General features: G+C 32.2%; 2 pseudogenes; both read right to left on the bottom strand.

The window, feature by feature from the left end:
• The window catches only part of LOC111311227 (peptidyl-prolyl cis-trans isomerase FKBP17-2, chloroplastic-like), a 39,172-nt pseudogene that overhangs the window by 3,923 nt on the left and 16,737 nt on the right, over positions 1-18,512 (bottom strand).
• Positions 1,833-2,605, bottom strand: LOC149516795 (secreted RxLR effector protein 161-like; annotated as a pseudogene).

Raw genomic sequence — 18,512 nt, 5'->3', positions numbered from 1 at the left:
TCGGCTTAATAAAGAGTTGGAAATTGCTTTTCCTCTTCATTCAAAAGTATAAGAAGGGGGTGTGGGAGATAACTAATAGACTGGGTGCATTTAAAGATGTCCAAGTTGTGCAGGGAATTATACATCATTCTACAGAGTTAAAATAGCAAAATTTTTAAATTTTTAATTCCCTAAAGCCAAAATCAATCAATAAGATTATACAAACAATATATATATATATATATATAAGCATGTATAGTTTTAGCTAAGGGTGTTACCTTGAACGCCTAAAATCCCTTGGTTCAATTTTGGTGACCTTCCAAATAGATTCCAAGCCAAAAAGCTGCTCAATTGTTCAGCCTCTAATGGTGATCTAATCAAACTCTTGTGAAAGAACCTTCTTTAAGATTTGGTAGAACTTAAAGCCACAGCTAGTAAGTGCTTGTAAATTTTCTTGAGTGAAAGCTTTTTTTTTTTTTTTAAGTTTGTTTTTTATTAGTTGATTAGGTACAAGAGGGGATAGCTTGATGTTCCTTTTATAAGGGAAGCATTTGGTCACATTAGCTGTAATACATGGAATACAAATTTTCATAATTAATCCTATGCTAGCCGAATGTACCAAATAAGGAAAACTCTTTTTTTTTTGTTTTCATTTCCTCTATTTTTGGTCATACCAAAATCAAATTAAGTTCAACTTAATTTGTCCTAATTTTAATTTTTTGCAATTGTCCTTTTGTGTGTGACCCATTAGGTTCTTTAGCGTGTTGGCAATAAACACAAGCATTGTAGGCATTAATATTCAACTGTGGATGAAGTAAACTTTTTGTCTTCATGACCAATTCTCCAATTAGCCAATTTTATGTTTATAAATCATGATCAATGCTAGCTTCATTGCCATGACCCCTAATTGCTACAACAAAGTCAATATGGCTTGACAACCTATCCGTGAATGGTCTTAGCGTATAAATAATATTATTTCATCACACAATATCTTAGTTTGAACATTGAGTAAGGTTTAGTGTCTACTAAATCTTGTTCAATCATGTTAAGTCTTGTCCTTGACATTAACACACAAAAGCTTTAGAACAATTCGAAACTCTTATTTCACTTTAGCCAAAGATTTCTCAAGTTAATTCAATCAAAACTAGTTAAGATATTCTATTGAACACACAAGGTAATGAATCCCATCTTGATTACTTCATGCATCTTCACATGCCTCATGTTATACCCAACAATACTCAACTGGAGCATTCTTACTTAGAACTATAAGTAAAGTAAAGTTAAAGTATAACATTCATCATATAAGATCATAAGTCATCTCAAGTCAAAGGATCACTTATACAACCATCAAATGAGAATGTAGCTATAGACACTATGTGAACTATCATATAGCATTCTCATATTGGGTTATGTGTAGTGAACTTGTTCTCATAACAAGCACCCATATGTTAGCTCATGTTTATCCAAACTTTAATCTATGAGATTAATTGTTTGCTTCATAAGCAAGAGCAAGAGCATAGCCATGTGCTAGTCTTAACAACTTTTGTCATTGTCCTTTTATTGATAAAGTAATGACTAGGAACAATTTTAGAATATATAGCTTTTTTGCAATGATAATCTCATAATTACAATCTCATTGTAATTCCCTTACAAAGCTTTATTTGTATTCCACAGACTTTATCATATAAGCATCAACATTGAAATATAAGTACACAACCTTAATGATAAAGAAATAAGACCTTTATAAGATATCAAATATCAAAGTACTACAAATATGATAATATCTTAGCCAAAATATGATTTGGCTAAAAAGGCAACTACCAACAATCTCTCACTTACACTAAGCCAATCATTCATGTATCTAATACCATATTTGAGTACATGTTTATTTTGTTTTTCTTGGGACATAACTTTAGTAAGAGGATTAGCAATGTTATCCTCTGTGGGTACTCATTCAATTTTAACATCACCTCTAGAAATAAGTCTTTAATGAGATGATATCACCTCAATACATGTTTGGATCTTTGATAAGAACTTGGCTCCTTAACTTGAGCGATAGCTTCATTATTGTCACAATAAACTATTATCGGATCAACAATGCAAGGAACAACACTTATTTCAATTACGAACTTTTTGATCTAAATAACCTCTTTTGAAGCCTCAGATGTAGAGATGTATTCAGCTTTGGTTGCAGAGTCTGTAGTTGTACTTTATTCTAAACTTTTTCAACTTACTACTTTACCATTCAGAGTAAAAGCATAGCCGCTTTGAGACTTGCTAGCATCCTTGTCGGGTTGAAAGCTTGCATCATAATAGCCCTGAACAAGGAGTTCAACTCCACTATAGACAAGAAACATATTCTTAGTTCTTCTCAAGTACTTAAGGATTGCTTTCATGACTTTCCAATGACATTCACCTAGAATTGCTTGATATTTACTTGTTATGCTTAAAGCATACGAGATATCAAGCCTTGTGCATAGCATTGCATATATAATGAATCCAATTGCCTAAGCATATGAAACCTTAGTCATGCTATCTTTCTTAATTTGTGTCTTAGACATATGTCTTTGGAAAGATTTATGCCATGTGACACTAGCAAAAATCCTTTTTTTGATTCTTTCTAAACCTTTTTAGCACTTTGTCTATGTATCTAGATTGTAGGATACCAACCAACCTCTTTGATCTATCTCTATAGATCCTTATGCCTAGCACATATGTTATTTTTTTCAAAACTTTCATAGATAACTTCTTTGATTACCAAATCTTGGTAGATTGTAGCATGGGCATATCATTTCCTATTAGTAATCTGTCATCCATATATAGCACTATGAAAAAAATTGCACTCTTACTTGTCATCTTGTATACACAAGGTTCATCTACATTTTTTATGAATCCAAATTCTATAATTACTTTATCAAAGCATATATTCTAACTCCTTGATGCTTACTTAAGTTCATAGATATATCTTTGAAGCTTACACACAATGTCAACATTCTTTTTGGATTTAAAACCTTTGGGTTGTATCATGTACACATCCTTTTGTAAATTCCTATCAAGGAATGCCATTTTGACATCCATTTGCCATATCTCATAGTCATGGTATATATGGAAATAGCAAGCAAATCTTAAAGGATTTTGACATGGCCATTGGTGAAAAAGTTTCTTCAAAATTAACTCATTATTTTTTATTATAACCTTTTGTAACTAGCTTGGCTTTGTACATTTTTACATTGCCATCCATGTCGATTTTCTTTTTGAAAACCCACTTGCACCTTATGGGTTTTTATCCCTTTAGGTAGTTCCACCAAAGTCCATACTTGGTTTGCATACATGGATTCCATTTCGGATTTCACGGCCTGATTCTATTTCTTAAAATCAATGTCCAACATTGTTTCTTGATAGGTAGTAAGATCATCATCTATGATCAATTTATCCTTGTCTATGAGAAATACATATCTTTCAGGAGCTTGGTGAGTCTTACTTGAACTATGGAGTTCTTGTGTACTTTTAGCTTTCGCCTATGCATTTGATGCCTTAGCCATTGGCCCAAGTTCCATTCTTGTGTCAATTTGTGTTTCTTAAACTTTTTCAAGTTCTACTTTCCTCCCATTGTTATCTACAAGGATAAACTTTTTTTTCCAAGAAGACAACATGTCTAGAAATAGGCATCTTTTGTTCCTTGGAGTTGTAGAAATAACATCCAATAGTTTTCTTTAGATATCCTACAAATTTACACTTAACCAATTTAGCTCCAATCTTGTTAGCTTGTGTATACTTCACATAAGCATCACATTCCTAAATCCTTATGTGTGACAAGTTAGGTCTTTTACCTTTTCACATCTTATACGGTATCTTGTCAATGGATTTAGATGGAACTATATTTAGAAGATAAGCAACTGTTTCAAATGCATAACCCCAAAAGGATATAACAAGATTTGAATTGCCCATCATAGATCGAACTAAATCCAACAAGGTCCTATTTCTCATTTTAGAATGTCCATTTGTGTTGTGGTGTTCCAAGTGGAAATGATTGTGAGAAAATCCCATTTTCTCTTAGATAACCTAGAAAATCATCACTTAAGTATTCACCACCTCGATCATATCTAAGTGTGTTGATACTTTTACTAGTTTTTTTTTAACCTTCATTTTTAATTTTTTGAACTTTTCAAAGGATTCAGACATATGTTTCATTAAATATGCATAAACATATCTTGCATGATCATCAGTAAATGTAAAGAAATTAGAGTATCCTCCTCTGGCATTTGCATTCGTTGGGCCACATAAATTTGAATCTATTAGGCCAACAACCACACTGGCTCTTTCTTTTTTTTTTTAGTAAAAGGTGATTTGGTCATCTTTCTAAGCAAATATGATTTACAAGTTCCATATGATTCATAATCAAAAGGATCAAAGTATCCTTGTTTCTATAACTTTGTGATTCTTGTTTTATTGATGTGACCAAGCCTATAATGCCATAAGTAAGATTGATTTGGTTTATCTAGTTTAGCCTTATTGATATTTATATTGAGAACATCATTGTTTAATCTAAGAACATATAAGCCATTATCTTACATTCCCATACCATAAAACACATCATTTAAATAAAAAGAACAACAATTGTGTTTAATATTAAATGAGTATACATCATTTATACTTAAATAAGAAATTGAAATGATGTTTTAAGTTATGACAAGAACATAATAACAATCCTTTAGTTCTAACACTAAACCAAAAGGTAAAGGTAAATAATAAGTTCCCTACGGCATAGGCAACAACACTTATTCCATTTCTAACACATAAAGACACATTTCCTTTCTTTAGGCATTTACTCTTTTTTAATCTTTGTATGTCATTACATAAGTGAAAACAACATCTAGTATCCAATACCTAAGACTATGTGTCAAAAAAAGATAGATTGATCTTAATCATAAATATACCTAAAGTAGAAGTGTCTTTAGACTCATTCTCCTTCAAACTTTCTAAGTAGACCTTGCGATTCCTTTTCTAATGACCTTTCTTACCATAATGGTGACATGCACCCTTGTTCTTTTTTATGTTGCTAGTAGGATTGATAGCCTTACTTGCATCCCCTTTCTTATCAACCTTTTTACTTTTTTTTTCTTGGCTGACTTTTTCATGGTCTTAGATGAAGAAACTAGAAAAGCTATAGGCTTTTGGTTTTTAATGGATTTTTTTACAATGTCAAGTATATTCATCAATTATGGTAATGTTACTTCCATCTGATGCATAAGTTTATTACAATTCATAAAAAGTTACTAGGAAAAGATAACAAGATCAAGTCAACAATTAACTAACTATCCATTACAAATCCTAATTGTCTAAGTTTCTCAATTCAATTGATCATCCTAAGACAATGCACTTTGATCGAAGTGCTCTCAAACATCACTGTTTGGAATAATTCCTTAGAGGTCTCAAACCTCTCAATCTACCCTTGTTTGCCAAACAATTCTTTAAGGTGCAAAATGATTATTGGAGCATCTATATTCTTATGTTGCCTTTACAACTCAAGGATTATACTAGCCACCAGGATATATGTGGCTTGATCGACATAGTCTTTATGGGTTTCATAAACCCACCACACTACATCATTAGCACTAGCATCTACTTTAGATGGAACCGATTCATCAAGAACAAAAAGCATTTTCTTTTGCCTTAGGACGAGTTTCATATTGTGGTACCTATCATTGAAGTTAGGCCTTGTGAACTTGTTAGCATCAAGTATGCTATGAAGCGACAAGTTACTACTCATTTTGCAACCTATAAAATATGAACAAGTATTAATCATATTGTTCAATACCAATATAGATAAGGTCTAAATCTATATATTGGTTGCTCCCACTATTTTAATCAAATTAATAGCCCTCACTATCAACTTGAAAAAATACCTTTTTTTGTGGGTTAGGATCCCATTTAGTTTACCATAACCTTAAGGTTTGTCTCAACAAGCCATGATAAGTAAATTAGGTAGATAACATGCTTATCAATTACATCCCCATGTGACTCTTAGATCAATTGGGTGATTTGCCCAATCATTGCCTCTATAATTATATGAACAAAGTTTTTCACATCTGAACAATACAATGATAGTTAAGTAAGACCCATTAATCATAACACAACCTTATTACTAATAATGAGTGCCTTGAGTTTTGTCTTAACAAGCTCCACTAGTAGAAAGTTCAATTGTTTATACTAATGGAAGGCATCAAGATTTAATATTTTTCATAGGGATTTTTTTCATCATAGGTCTCATCAAGGATGCATAAGAATTCATCATATATCCAATACATGTAATCTTATCATACATCTCACAATTATACATGGAATTTATCATATATAAATTCTAGCATGTATAATAATAAATTAATATAACATTTATGGTATTTATCTCATAACTAACATGCAGACTAGAACAATCATCATGCTTGGTTCAAATTAATGATCTTGCACATCTATTTTTTTGAATCAATATCAATATCAATATCAATATCAATAACGTGATGGAAGGCATAGACATATTTAGCTAGCATGTCCAAATATGTCTAACTATTATCTTAGAAACATGTAATTTGCAATCATAATTTCCTAAACAACTAAGGAATCATATATTAACTTGAATTTTAATGTAACATGGTTGACATCATTCTAAACCATTTAGGAATGCGAATCAATTAAAATCAAGTCAAATTACATGCATTAGGATTTTCCTAGTCCAAGTAGTTGCTGTAGTGAAATAGTTTCTTATTAATTAGAAGTTTTAAATAAGTTAAAAAGTCTAATTCAATTTGGATTTTATATGAAATCTTATTTCTCAAACCCAAACTATTTAGGAATCCCAATTCAATAAGAAACAATACCAATCTAGGACTTGGGTAAAACCCATCCAAAAAGGAAAGCAAGTTGTGACTATTATAGTTTTCATGGAAACTAGGTAGTTTCAGCCATTTTTTGCTATGCTGCCCCTACTAACTACCATCTAAGAGTTCTAAACTCTTTCCCATGCTGTCTTATGCTTTTGCTCATGATTCTTGAATCCAAAGTAACAATTACTTTGACTTTTATAAAAATAGTCCATTAAACTTGGTGATCAAAAAAACAAAATTTGAAATCTTGGTGAACAAATTTCCTAAGATTCCCAATATTGATTACCAGGTAGATTTTCATTAAAATGTTAGTAATAAGGTCTTTAAAGCCTCTTCACTTTTAAAAGTACCAACTGCATCAAGAAAACCAATTACCATAATCATATTAGGGCAACAATACATCATATGCATATTTTACATACCCAGCCGCCACAGCCAGATTTCTGGGCTGAAATTGTCATCGACTTTTAAATAACCAAATCAACTCCAAAATTTATGAAATTTTTAAATAATGATCATCAATATGTTTATATTCATGTGTTAAAATTTAGTAGCCAGATAATATCCCTAGAGTGAGAAAAAATTTTCATAATATCACTAAAGCATAATTTTTTTGATACCGATACATTGCAAACAAAAAATTTATTAAGCATGTAAATGATATCCATAAATCATAAAATTCATACCCAATAATACTAAGACATCATGCTTTGGTATTATGAAAGAATTGAATCAAAAAAATATAGAAACAATTAAGTTTTCAGCTTCTACATCACAATAATAGATTGCAATCAAAATAGTTTTGATATCATGAACAACCAAACAAACTTCTAATTTGTATAATCTACATTGAGAAGGCTCTGATACCACTTGTAGGGAATTATGCATCATTATGTAGAGTTAAAACAATGAAAATTTTTAATTTTTAATTCCCTAAAGCCAAGATCAATCAATAAGATTATACAAACAATATATATATATACAAGCATGCACAGTTTCGACTAAAGGTGTTACCTTGAATGTCAAAAATCTCTTGGTTCAATTTGGTGATCTTCCAAATAGGTTCCAACCCAAGAAGCTACCCAAGTGTTTAGCCTTTCATGGTGATCTGTATGAACTCTTGTGAAATAACCTTCTTTAAGGTTTGGTAAAACTTAAAACCATATTCTAACTAGTAAGTGTTTGCATTACCTCTTGAATTTTCTTGAGTTAAACTTCTTTCTCTCTTAGTTTGTTTCTTATTACTTGATTGGGTAAAAGAGGGGTAGCTTGATGCTCTTTTTATATGGGAAGCATTCAGCCACATTAAGTTTAATACATAGAATGCAAATTTTCATAATTAATCCTATGCTAGCCGAATATATCAAACAAGGGAAACTATTTTTCTTGTTTTTATTTCCTCTATTTTTGGTCATACCAAAATCAAATTAAGTCTAACTTAATTTGTCCCAATTTTAATCTTTCACAATTGTCCTATTATGTGTGACCCATTAGGTTCTTTAGCATGTTGGCAATAAACACAAAAATTGTAAGACTTAGTATTTGGCTATGGATGAAACAAACTTTTTGTCTTCATTATCAATTCTCCAATTAGCCAATCTTATGTTTATAGATCATGATCAATGCTAGCTTTATTGCCATGACCCCTAATTGCTAAAGAAAACTCAATATGGCTTGACAACCTATTTGTGAATGGACTTAGTGTATAATTAATATCTTTTCATCACATAGTATCTTGATTTGATCATTGAGTATTGTTTAATGTCTATTCAATCTTGTTCAACCATGTTAAGTTTTGTCATTGACATTAACTCACAAATAAGTTTTAAAACAATTCTAAACTTTTATTTCACTTTAGCCAAAGATTTCTCAAGTTAATTCAATCAAGACTAGTTGAGATACTCTTTAGATCACTTAAAGTTATGGTCCCATCTTGATTACTTCATACATCCTCATATGTCTCATGTTATACCTAACAAAACTCGATTGGAGCATTCTTGGCTAGAATTATAAGTAAAGTAAATTTAAAAGTTTAGCATTTGTCAAATAAGATTATAAGTAATCTCAAGTCAAATGATCACTTATACAACCATCATATAAGAATGCAGCTACAGACACTATGTGAACTACCACATAGCATTCTCATACCAGGTTATATTTAGTAAACTTGTTCTTATAACAGGCACCCATATGTTAGTTCAAGTTTATCCAACTTCGACCTATGAGATCGGTTGCTTGCTTTATAAGTAAAAGCATAACCATGTTGCTAGTCTTAACAGCTTTTGTCAATGTCCTCTATTGATAAAGCATCAACTAGGAACAATTTTAGAAGATATAGCTTCTATATAGTGATGATCTCATAATTACAATCTTATTGTAAATCCCTTACAAAGCTTTATCTATATTCCAAGGAGTTTATCATATAAGTTTCAATATTAAAATATATGTACATAAGCTCAATGATAAAGAAATAAGACTTATAAGATATCAAATATCAAAATACTATAAATATGACATTATCTTAGCCAAAATATAATTTAGCTTGAAGGGCACATACCAATAGGTTAGTCCCTTTAAAATTAGCGAGCTTGAAGATCGAGATAAAATAATGGACTTCCTTAAGAGAGGAAGTTAGTTGTGGATGACAATGAGCTAACTTTTCCTTCTATTTTAAATGAGGTTAAGTATTGGGATAGGTTTGAGGTATCTTAAAATGGTGTTTATTTTGTAAATTTTTTTTCTACCACTTAGCTAGTCTTTTATGCAGATATATCATCCCATATGGTAGATTTTGAGTATATTCGCTTCTTACACACCTCTAAGTTCAAGAGTTCAGGTAAAATAGCCATTCAGCTTAGAGCCCTTTTAAGAGGGCTTAAAAAAATTAACCCTCATTCTCTTCAGCCTCTTTCTAGCCTGATTTTACCCTAAAAGAGATAGAAATAAAAAGGCTTAAAGGGAGAAAACCTTAACGAAACAAATGACTGAAGCTTGTGCTGTTGGGTGAGGCACTCGGTTGTAGCCCAGCTCAAAATGGGTAGTGATAAATATGGAGTTTGACTTTATAGAGAACATGTTTAAAGATCCTAAGGTGGTTAAGAAGATCACCATGGTAACCCTCACAAAAAAAAGTCAGTATAGTCTTTGAGCTTATTAAATATAGATTTAATTTTTGACATCAAATCAATTTGCACATAGGACACGTCAGTCACCTCGACAAAGCTCAAAGACAATGTTGACCTTTTTTGTAAGGGTTGAATGAATTTGGTTGAGAATGTGCAAAGTCATCCTCGATAACCATTTCTGCCATGTGGCACACTTTGGAGTGTCCATTTTATCTTTACGTTAGCTATATAAAGGGACCTTTTATGGCTTTTACCTTACTATACACCTTTTTGTTCTCATGCTTACCTAATTTCATCTATCTTTTAGCCTTTTCCCAACTTTCTTTTGATCTATCTTATTCTTTCGATCTTCTTCGGTATGTATCTTAACTTTTTCTAATTATGTCTTTCAATTCTAATGTATTTGAGAGTTTTAAGGTGGAACCAAGAAGAGGTTAGCTTGGCCATTAAGGTTCTTTAGATGATGAGGTCCCTTCTGTCATTATAGGAAGGGACTATTACCAAGCAGCTATCTATTTGAACCTGATGTCTGCTGAAGATCCAAGGTAACTTGAAGAGAATGCTCATGCTAAGGGAAAGTGGGTCTATCATGGCATGGATGTAATTCTTATTGCAATAGACTATGAACTTGATAATCCTCTAGCCATAATGTCAGGGGTTAGTTTAGCTCTTCCAGTTGACCTTCATTCTTATTCTTTTACGCCCTTTTCAACCATAAATTTTACTTTAACTTTTTCTAGATGTCCATCTAGGTCAGCTTTAAATTCTAACCCCGGTTTACATTACAGCCTTGAGGAATTTACTATTTTCCCTTTTTTTTTCTTTTTCTTCCTATGATATGATGGTGACACTTGAACCTATCGAGTGCAAGTCCTTTTTACCTTTTTGGAATGTGAGTCATTAGATGTTAAGCCCTCTAAGGGTGAGTAGGTTATAGGCAAGTAGATAGAAAGGTCTAACTAAGCTAAAAAAGAAAGAGAAAGTGAAGGGAAAGAAAAGGTCAACTCAAGTAGTGATGTATATGACCTTATCCCTTTTTATATTGCTTATGACTTAGGTGTAACCCTAAAGGATGTGATGTAAAGCTTAAAGGGTAAGGCCAATCTCGAAGGCAGCCCTAACATGTGTTTAGTGCACATTCCTATGCTTTAAAGGTCAAATTTAATTTTCCTAAAGAGGGATACAATATAATAACATCAACCATCGACCACCGACCATTAAGTTACTATTCCTCTAAACACTGACAAGATTTGGGTGTTCTAGGAGTCTATAATGGCTGGTCTTAAGTTCCTTTTGTATTTTTTTATTATTGAACTTATTCTTTTTTATGATTTAACAATTCTTTTGTTCAAGGAATTTTTTATAGTTAAAAAGCATCTTCATTATAAGAGCTAGTTTTACATTATAGCTCGGTTGGTAAAGAAAATTTTTGCAGACTATTCAAGCTTAACAAAGAGTTGGAAATTGCTCTTCCTCTACATTCAGAATGATAATATAGAGGTATGAGAGGTAAATAATGAGTCAAGTACATTTAAGGTCATCTAGGTCGATCTTTTCAAGATCAACGAGCTTGAAGCTTGGGATAAAATAATCGACTTCCTTAGTAATGGGAATTAGTTGTAGATGCTAATAAGATGACCTCCTATTCTGTTATAAAAGAGGTTAAGAATTGGGATAAGTCTAAGGTAACTTTAAGCAATGTTTATTTTGTAAAATTTTTTTCTAGCATTTAACTCATCTTTTCTGTAGATGTATCATCTCAGATGGTAGATTTTGAGTTTACCCACTTGTTACACACCTCCAAGTCTAAGAAGAGAGGTAAATCTCCTATTCAAGTTGGAGCCCCTTCAAAGGGGTCAAAATAATTAACCTTTTTCTTCTTTAACCCCCTTTTAGCCTAAACACACCCTAGAAGAGATAGAAACAAATAGCTCAAAATGAAAAAGCTTCAAAGAAACAAAGGATTGGGAGTTGTCTTACTAGGTTGAGCACCCAGTTGTAGCCCATCTTAAAGTAAATGAAAATAAATATGGAGTTTGATTTTGCAGAGAATGTGTTTAAAGACCCTAAAATGGTCAAGAAGATCACGAGGGTAACCTTCACAAAAAGGTCAGTATTGTCTTTAAGCTTGATCTAATCTTATATTTTTTATATTTTTGGTTTTTTTTTTAATTTTTTCCTTATTTTTCCAAAGTATGAGCTCAATTAGTATTTTATGTAACTATTGAACTACTCCCTTCTATTGTCTCTCAAACTACAAGGCAAGGCCTTTTAAACTCTTACCGGCCCTTGTACATTATTATAAGATCGAGTAAGATTTGAAGGATTATGCTTGGGATCTTCATCAATCCTTAGAGGCTTATAAAAAGACCCAAGCTTCTTTAGTTGAATTAAAAAAGGATAAGGAAAAGCTTAGCAAGAAGGTGGATGACTTGGCTTCTAAGCTCGAGGACAATTTAATGTAAAAGACAATAGTTGAGTCACTCCAACAATAGGTAGCAGGCAGTGGAAGACTTCCTAACTTATCTAAAGTTTTATGATATACAAACAAAGTTTAGTAGAAGCTAGGTGTTTGGTGCCTTCAACACGATGAAGTAAGAGGTTTAATTTTACTTTGTTGACCTAAACCTTGATCTCTCTAACATTAGGCTCAACAATATGAAGTCTTAGACAGCCTCTGCTACTGAACATTTTGAAGCTATCGAGAATGAAAAGGATGTTAATCTCGAAACCAAGGTTAATATTGCCTTCAAGGCTAAGGCTGAAGCCAAGGTCAGGGTTGAAGAGCAAGGAGGAAAAGCAAAAAAGAATGAGGAGGCTTAAGGTAGCTCTTTTCTCTTTTTTTTGATAATTTTGGTACAACTTTTTGATAATCTTTTGTAATTTTTTATACAAGCTTCAAGTTCGACAAATGTAAACAATATTCTTGATGAATTGAAATAAAACTACTTTTTTAGCATAAGTCTTAGCTCTAGATTTACTTCTTTTCTTTTACCTTATAGCTTGTTTCATTAAAAGTGACAATTCAAGTAATCAAGTCTTAGCTCAACACTTTACAAATAAGATGAAAGTAATAAAACAATGTTTAAATTAACTTAAGGATTTATGTTAATGGTTGAACTTAGACTTGATGATTTGTATATTTATGTCATGTAAAATACTAAAATTTATGTATTCATATCGTGTTTTACAAGAAGATTTTGTATCACAATTCATCTCGACACGAAAACATGAAATACAAATTTTTTTTGTTTGATTAAACCCATGGTATTATGATCGAGGTCTTTTATTGGGTTATGAACCTACTTTTCAAGATTAGCTTCATGACATTGTTGGGTTTGTGTGATAATTTCTTAAATAAGTATAATGTCGAGCGACTCTTTTTAAATCAAGCTGAGTGGATGATGTTAGACGTCAATTTTTTCCATTTATTCTATTATTTAGGATGCTAAAATTTAAAAATTAAAAGTTTAAAAGTTGATGAGCTTTAGGCTTCATAGATGATTTTAACGAAATATAAATTCTAAACAAGCTTGGAACTTTATTTAGCTTAGAAATGGGATGGTACAAATAATTATAAGTGTGCGCTTGGCCTCATGGCCTCTACTAACAGTAGGTCTTAAGGTAGTCCACATTTCATGTCTTCGAGATAGAATTTTCATTCATATCTTGTAGCCATGGGTCACATCATGGATGACTTCTTTAACTATGTAAAGGCTCTTCTAATTCGATGTTAACTTTTCACCTCAGTCGCTGACTCCTAAAGCTTTTAATTTCTTGAACAACAAGTTGCCCTTCTTTATGTATTTTTGTTAGACCTTTTTATTGTAAAAATTGGATACCTTTTATTGATAGGCTATTACTCTAGTTAAAGTTATGTCTTTTTGCTATTTTGTTAGGTCTAAATTAGTTTTACGAGCTTCATTGTTCTTTTTTTTAGTTTCAAGCTCGACTTGAAACTAGAGAGGTTGATATCCACAAGAATCATAGCTTCTGTTCTAAAAGTTAAATTCAATAGGGGTTTTTGTATGAATCTTTATGGTTGTCTCGAGGGCCTATAACACACTAAGTAACTCATTGTCCCACTTGCTTTTAGCTTCATCTAATATCTTCTTAAGAGCTTCAAGTATAGTTTTATTGGCCACCTTGACTTAGCTATTAGACCAAGGATGTGCGATTGAGGTGAATCTCAAATCAATGTTAAGATTAGAATACCAATCTTTCAACCTCAGGTTATCAAATTGTTTCATATTGTCTATTATTATAGATTGAGGTAAGCAAAATCTATAAATTATATTTTTATACACAAACTTTTTAATCTGAGCTTTGATTGTGGTAGCTAAAGCCTTGCTTCAAGTCATTTAGTAAAGTAGTCAACTACTATTGAAACAAATCTTTTTCGCCCTATGGCTAGAGTGAAGGGATCAAGGACATCCATTTTTTATTGCATGAATCGCCAAGAGCTGATTATTGAAACTAGCTTAGTTGATGGCAAATGTTGTATGTGCTCTAATCTCTAGCACTTATCACATATCTTCACCATGTTGGTTACATCTTTCCTGATGGTCAACCAATAATAACCTTGTTTGAGAACCTCATAAGCTAGTGGTCGAGGTTCAAGGTGATTATCACATATTTCTTCATGAATTTCTCTAAAGACATAATTTCCATCCTTCTCATCTATATATTTGAGGTAAGGTAAACTGAAAGACCTTCTGTATAGTTTCCCACTGATCATGGTGTATTGAAAAGTTTTTGTTATAAGAGCCTTAGCTCAAACTTTGTTTTTAGGTAGTTTACTAGTCATCAGTTAAGCTTGGATCGATGTCATCTGTCACTCATTCTCTTTAATTTGGATGACTAGTTTTTCATCAATACTTTTTTCTGCTAGTTTTCCCACTAAGACATGGGCTAAGCTATTGGCCGTTATCCTTGATGCTAGTTTAGATAGTGAATTAGGTAAGTTTTTTTTTACCTCAATAATTTTCTAACCTCAACCTTTAAAAATGTGATCAAATGTGCCAATGTTTTGTCTAGGTACTTTCTTATTCCTTTTTCTCGGGCTCTTAATTATCCATTTATTTGGCCGACAACTAGTTGAAAGTTGCTATATACAATGATGTTCTTTACATTATGCTTGATCATTAGTCTCAAGCTGGTGATTAGTGCCTCATATTTAGCTTTGTTATTTGAGGCCTTGAATTCGAACTTTAAAGCATGCTAGAACTGTAACTTTTTTTGGTTGATCAAAATTATGGCTACCCTATTTTTCTAATTAGTGGCTAATCCATTCATAAAAAGTTTTCATGTTTCTTCTTTTCTTATTTCTTCAGCCTTACTTGTTCATTAGTTTGGGTCGAGGTGCATTCAGTGACAAAGTCTATTATCACCTGTGATTTTAGAATTGATTTGGGAAGTATATGTAAGTTATTTTCACTAAGCTCTACTGTCCACTTAATCAACTTGTCTAGCAATTTTGATTTTTGTATAATCTACCTAAGTGGTTGGTTAGTGAAGACGTTGATTATGTGAGCTTGAAAATATGGCTTGAGCTTTTTAGCTAATCTGACCATAGCATAAGCCAATTTCTCTATCTTGGGATAGTTTATTTTGAATCTTATCAAAACTTTGCTCATAAAATATGTGGGCTTTTATCTTTCTTCATCTTCTCTAACCAATACAAAACTAATAAATTGGTCAGTTATGGCCAGGTACAAGTATACCCCTTCATTAGGTCTCATCTTAGAGAGGATAGATAGAGTGAAAAGAAATTGTTTAAGCTTTGTTAAAGCTTTTTACACTGAAATGACCATCCAAAGTCTGAGATATTTTTAAAAATTTTGAAGAATGGTGAGCACCAATCTATTGATCTAGACATGAATCTGCTTAGGGCAGTAATTCTACCTTTTAAGCTTTGTACCTCATTAATTGAAGTCAGTGCCTTCATGTCAAGAATAGCTTAAACTTTTTTAAGGTTTGCCTTTATCCCCCTGTTATTGATCATATAGCTAAAAAATTTTCTCTATATGACCCCAAAAGCACATTTGTTGGGATTGAGCCTCATATTATATTTCTTAAGGGTGTTAAAGGTCTCTTTCAAATCTTTCAAGTGCTCAGTTGAGCTTTTGCTCTTTACAATCATGTTGTCTACATATATTTCAACATTTTGGTTTATTTGGTTCTTAAAGACTTTGTTGACCAGTCTTTAGTAGGTTGCCCTAGTTTTCTTCAAGCCAAAAGGCATTACCTTATAGCAATATAATCTTTTCTCAATTATGAAAGCTATTTTCTCTTCATCATCTTTCAATATTTTGATTTGATGATAGCCAAAATAAGCATCAAAGAAACTGAGTAGGCTATGTTCGGCACTATCATCCATCAACTGATCTATATTGGATAGAGAAAAACTATCTTTTAGGCATGATCTATTGAGGACGTTGAAGTCTATGCATATTTTTCATTTTCTATTGTACTTTTTTACCATCATAATGTTAGCAATCCAATTAGGATAGTATGGCTCCTTGATTTAGCCTACCTTTAATAGTTTGCTGACCTCATCTTCTATTGCCTTTTACCTTTCTAAGGTAAATATCCTCTTTTTTTGTCAAATTGATTTCATGTTTGGATCTGTGTGTAGTTGATGGACCATCACCTTGTGTTTTATCCCTGACATGTCGAATAGAGTTCATGCAAATAAATCGACATTGTTTCTCAAAAGTTAAATTAACTTTTTTTTGTGGTCAAACTTTTTTCTAATTTGTATGCTTTTTTCAAAGTTGCTTTCCCATAATGGCTAGAAGATGAGATCTTCTGTCATTTTAGTCTATTGTCATCGACTTTAAGTCTTTGATCAATTATTTCTTTTTACTCAATTAGATCAAGGTTGTCTCCTGTAAGAAGGATAAATCTTGATGTAGCAATTAGTTGATTTGCTAGTAGAATGATAGATTGTAGAAAAGTAAAGTTCAACAAAATTTAGCTACTATATTTGTTTAATTGGCTTATGAGCTCGGTTCTATTAACATATATGTATGCCAGCTTAAAAGCTCGATTTCATAAATTATATAAGTTTTGGGCTTAAAAACTTAGAAGTGGACCTTAAGAGCTTGGAGTGGCTTAAGAGTGTGTTGTATTTGGTTTTGTGTTGCTTTTTACCAAGGCTATCTTGCTTTGTTTCTTTAATTTTTTTTACCTTCACTCTTACTACTTCAGTTTTCTCTTGTTCTTTGACTTTAGCCAAACTATGAATCTGCTCCCAATCTTCCCTTCATGGTTGTCACAAAACATTATCATGTTGTGTATTGGTCTCCTCTGACCTTTCCAACCCTATTTGGTGTCAAAATTTTAATCTTCAAATGAGGAGTTGAGTCAATCATTCTCATAACAGATTGATTAGGTTGGCCCAGTTTCATGTTGTATACTGAAGAGACTTTCACCACCATAAATTCAATGACCAAGGTGATGGTCCTCGGTTCAATGCCCAGTGAGATTGGTGGCTTGATTGTTCCTTTACAGGCACTTTTTAAAACCAATTAGTGTGGTAGTGAATAATTTCAACATTTCTTCTTTAATGCCCATCCTCAACATTATATTATAGTATAAGATGTATGTTGAGCTCCCATTATCGAATAAGATTCTTTTCACCACATAATTATATACAATGGCAGTGGTCACGATGGCATCATCATATGGAAATTGGATCCCTTCCATATCTTTCAAGGTCAAAGAGATTGGTTCACCTTTCCAACTTTTCTCTTTCTTGTCTAAGGTCCCTATGGCTATAATCATCCTTTGATGAAATTTTCTTTTGGCTGAGGTAATGCTCCCCTTAGTTATTACGTTAATGATGCCTGCTATATTTTTATTGTCTATAGCTTAGCCTTTATCCTTCTACTCATTTCTCTTATTTCCACCATCTTGGTTCCTATTTTCTTTCTTTCAGATTCTTTCTTATCCCTTCTCTTTGATTTCCTCTTCTAAAATTTGATCTCCCTTGACCTTATCTTGTTTGGTCTATGAACCTATCCAACTGGCCACTTCTTACCAAATTTTGTATTTTGTTTTTCAAGTCGACTCAATCTTCAATATTGTGGTCAACGGCTCTATGAAAGCAATCTCTTTATAGGATCTTTTCAAGTATTTTACCTCTATGGTTTTAGCCATCTGAACTCAGGGTCCCTTTCAATGTGCATCAAAGTCCTCTCTTTGAAGATATTCATTGTGGTGTAATTTTTTTCTCTGCTTTAGGGTACTTTTATCGTCTCCCTTTTGAGGGAATATCGTAGATTCTTTTTTTTTTTTAGCCAAGGAAAGGGGATAAGCATCTTTCACCTTGACTATTGAAGAGGATGGATAAACCTCTCTCATCTTAACTATTTTTCATTTCAGCTTCAACATTGATATATTTCTCTAGAATAAGTAGCACATTGATAAATATTTTTTATAGTTCTAGGGAAAAGGGTGAGCTTTAAGTGGTACTCTCTATCACCGAGTCTATTGGTCAGGGTGGCAATTGCACAATTTGTTT

Source organism: Durio zibethinus, chromosome 9 (assembly GCF_047325235.1).
Source record: "Durio zibethinus cultivar Kanyao isolate XHJ-2024 chromosome 9, ASM4732523v1, whole genome shotgun sequence".
In the NCBI taxonomy this organism is placed as follows: domain Eukaryota; kingdom Viridiplantae; phylum Streptophyta; class Magnoliopsida; order Malvales; family Malvaceae; genus Durio; species Durio zibethinus.
This window is presented reverse-complemented; position numbering and strand designations above follow the sequence as displayed.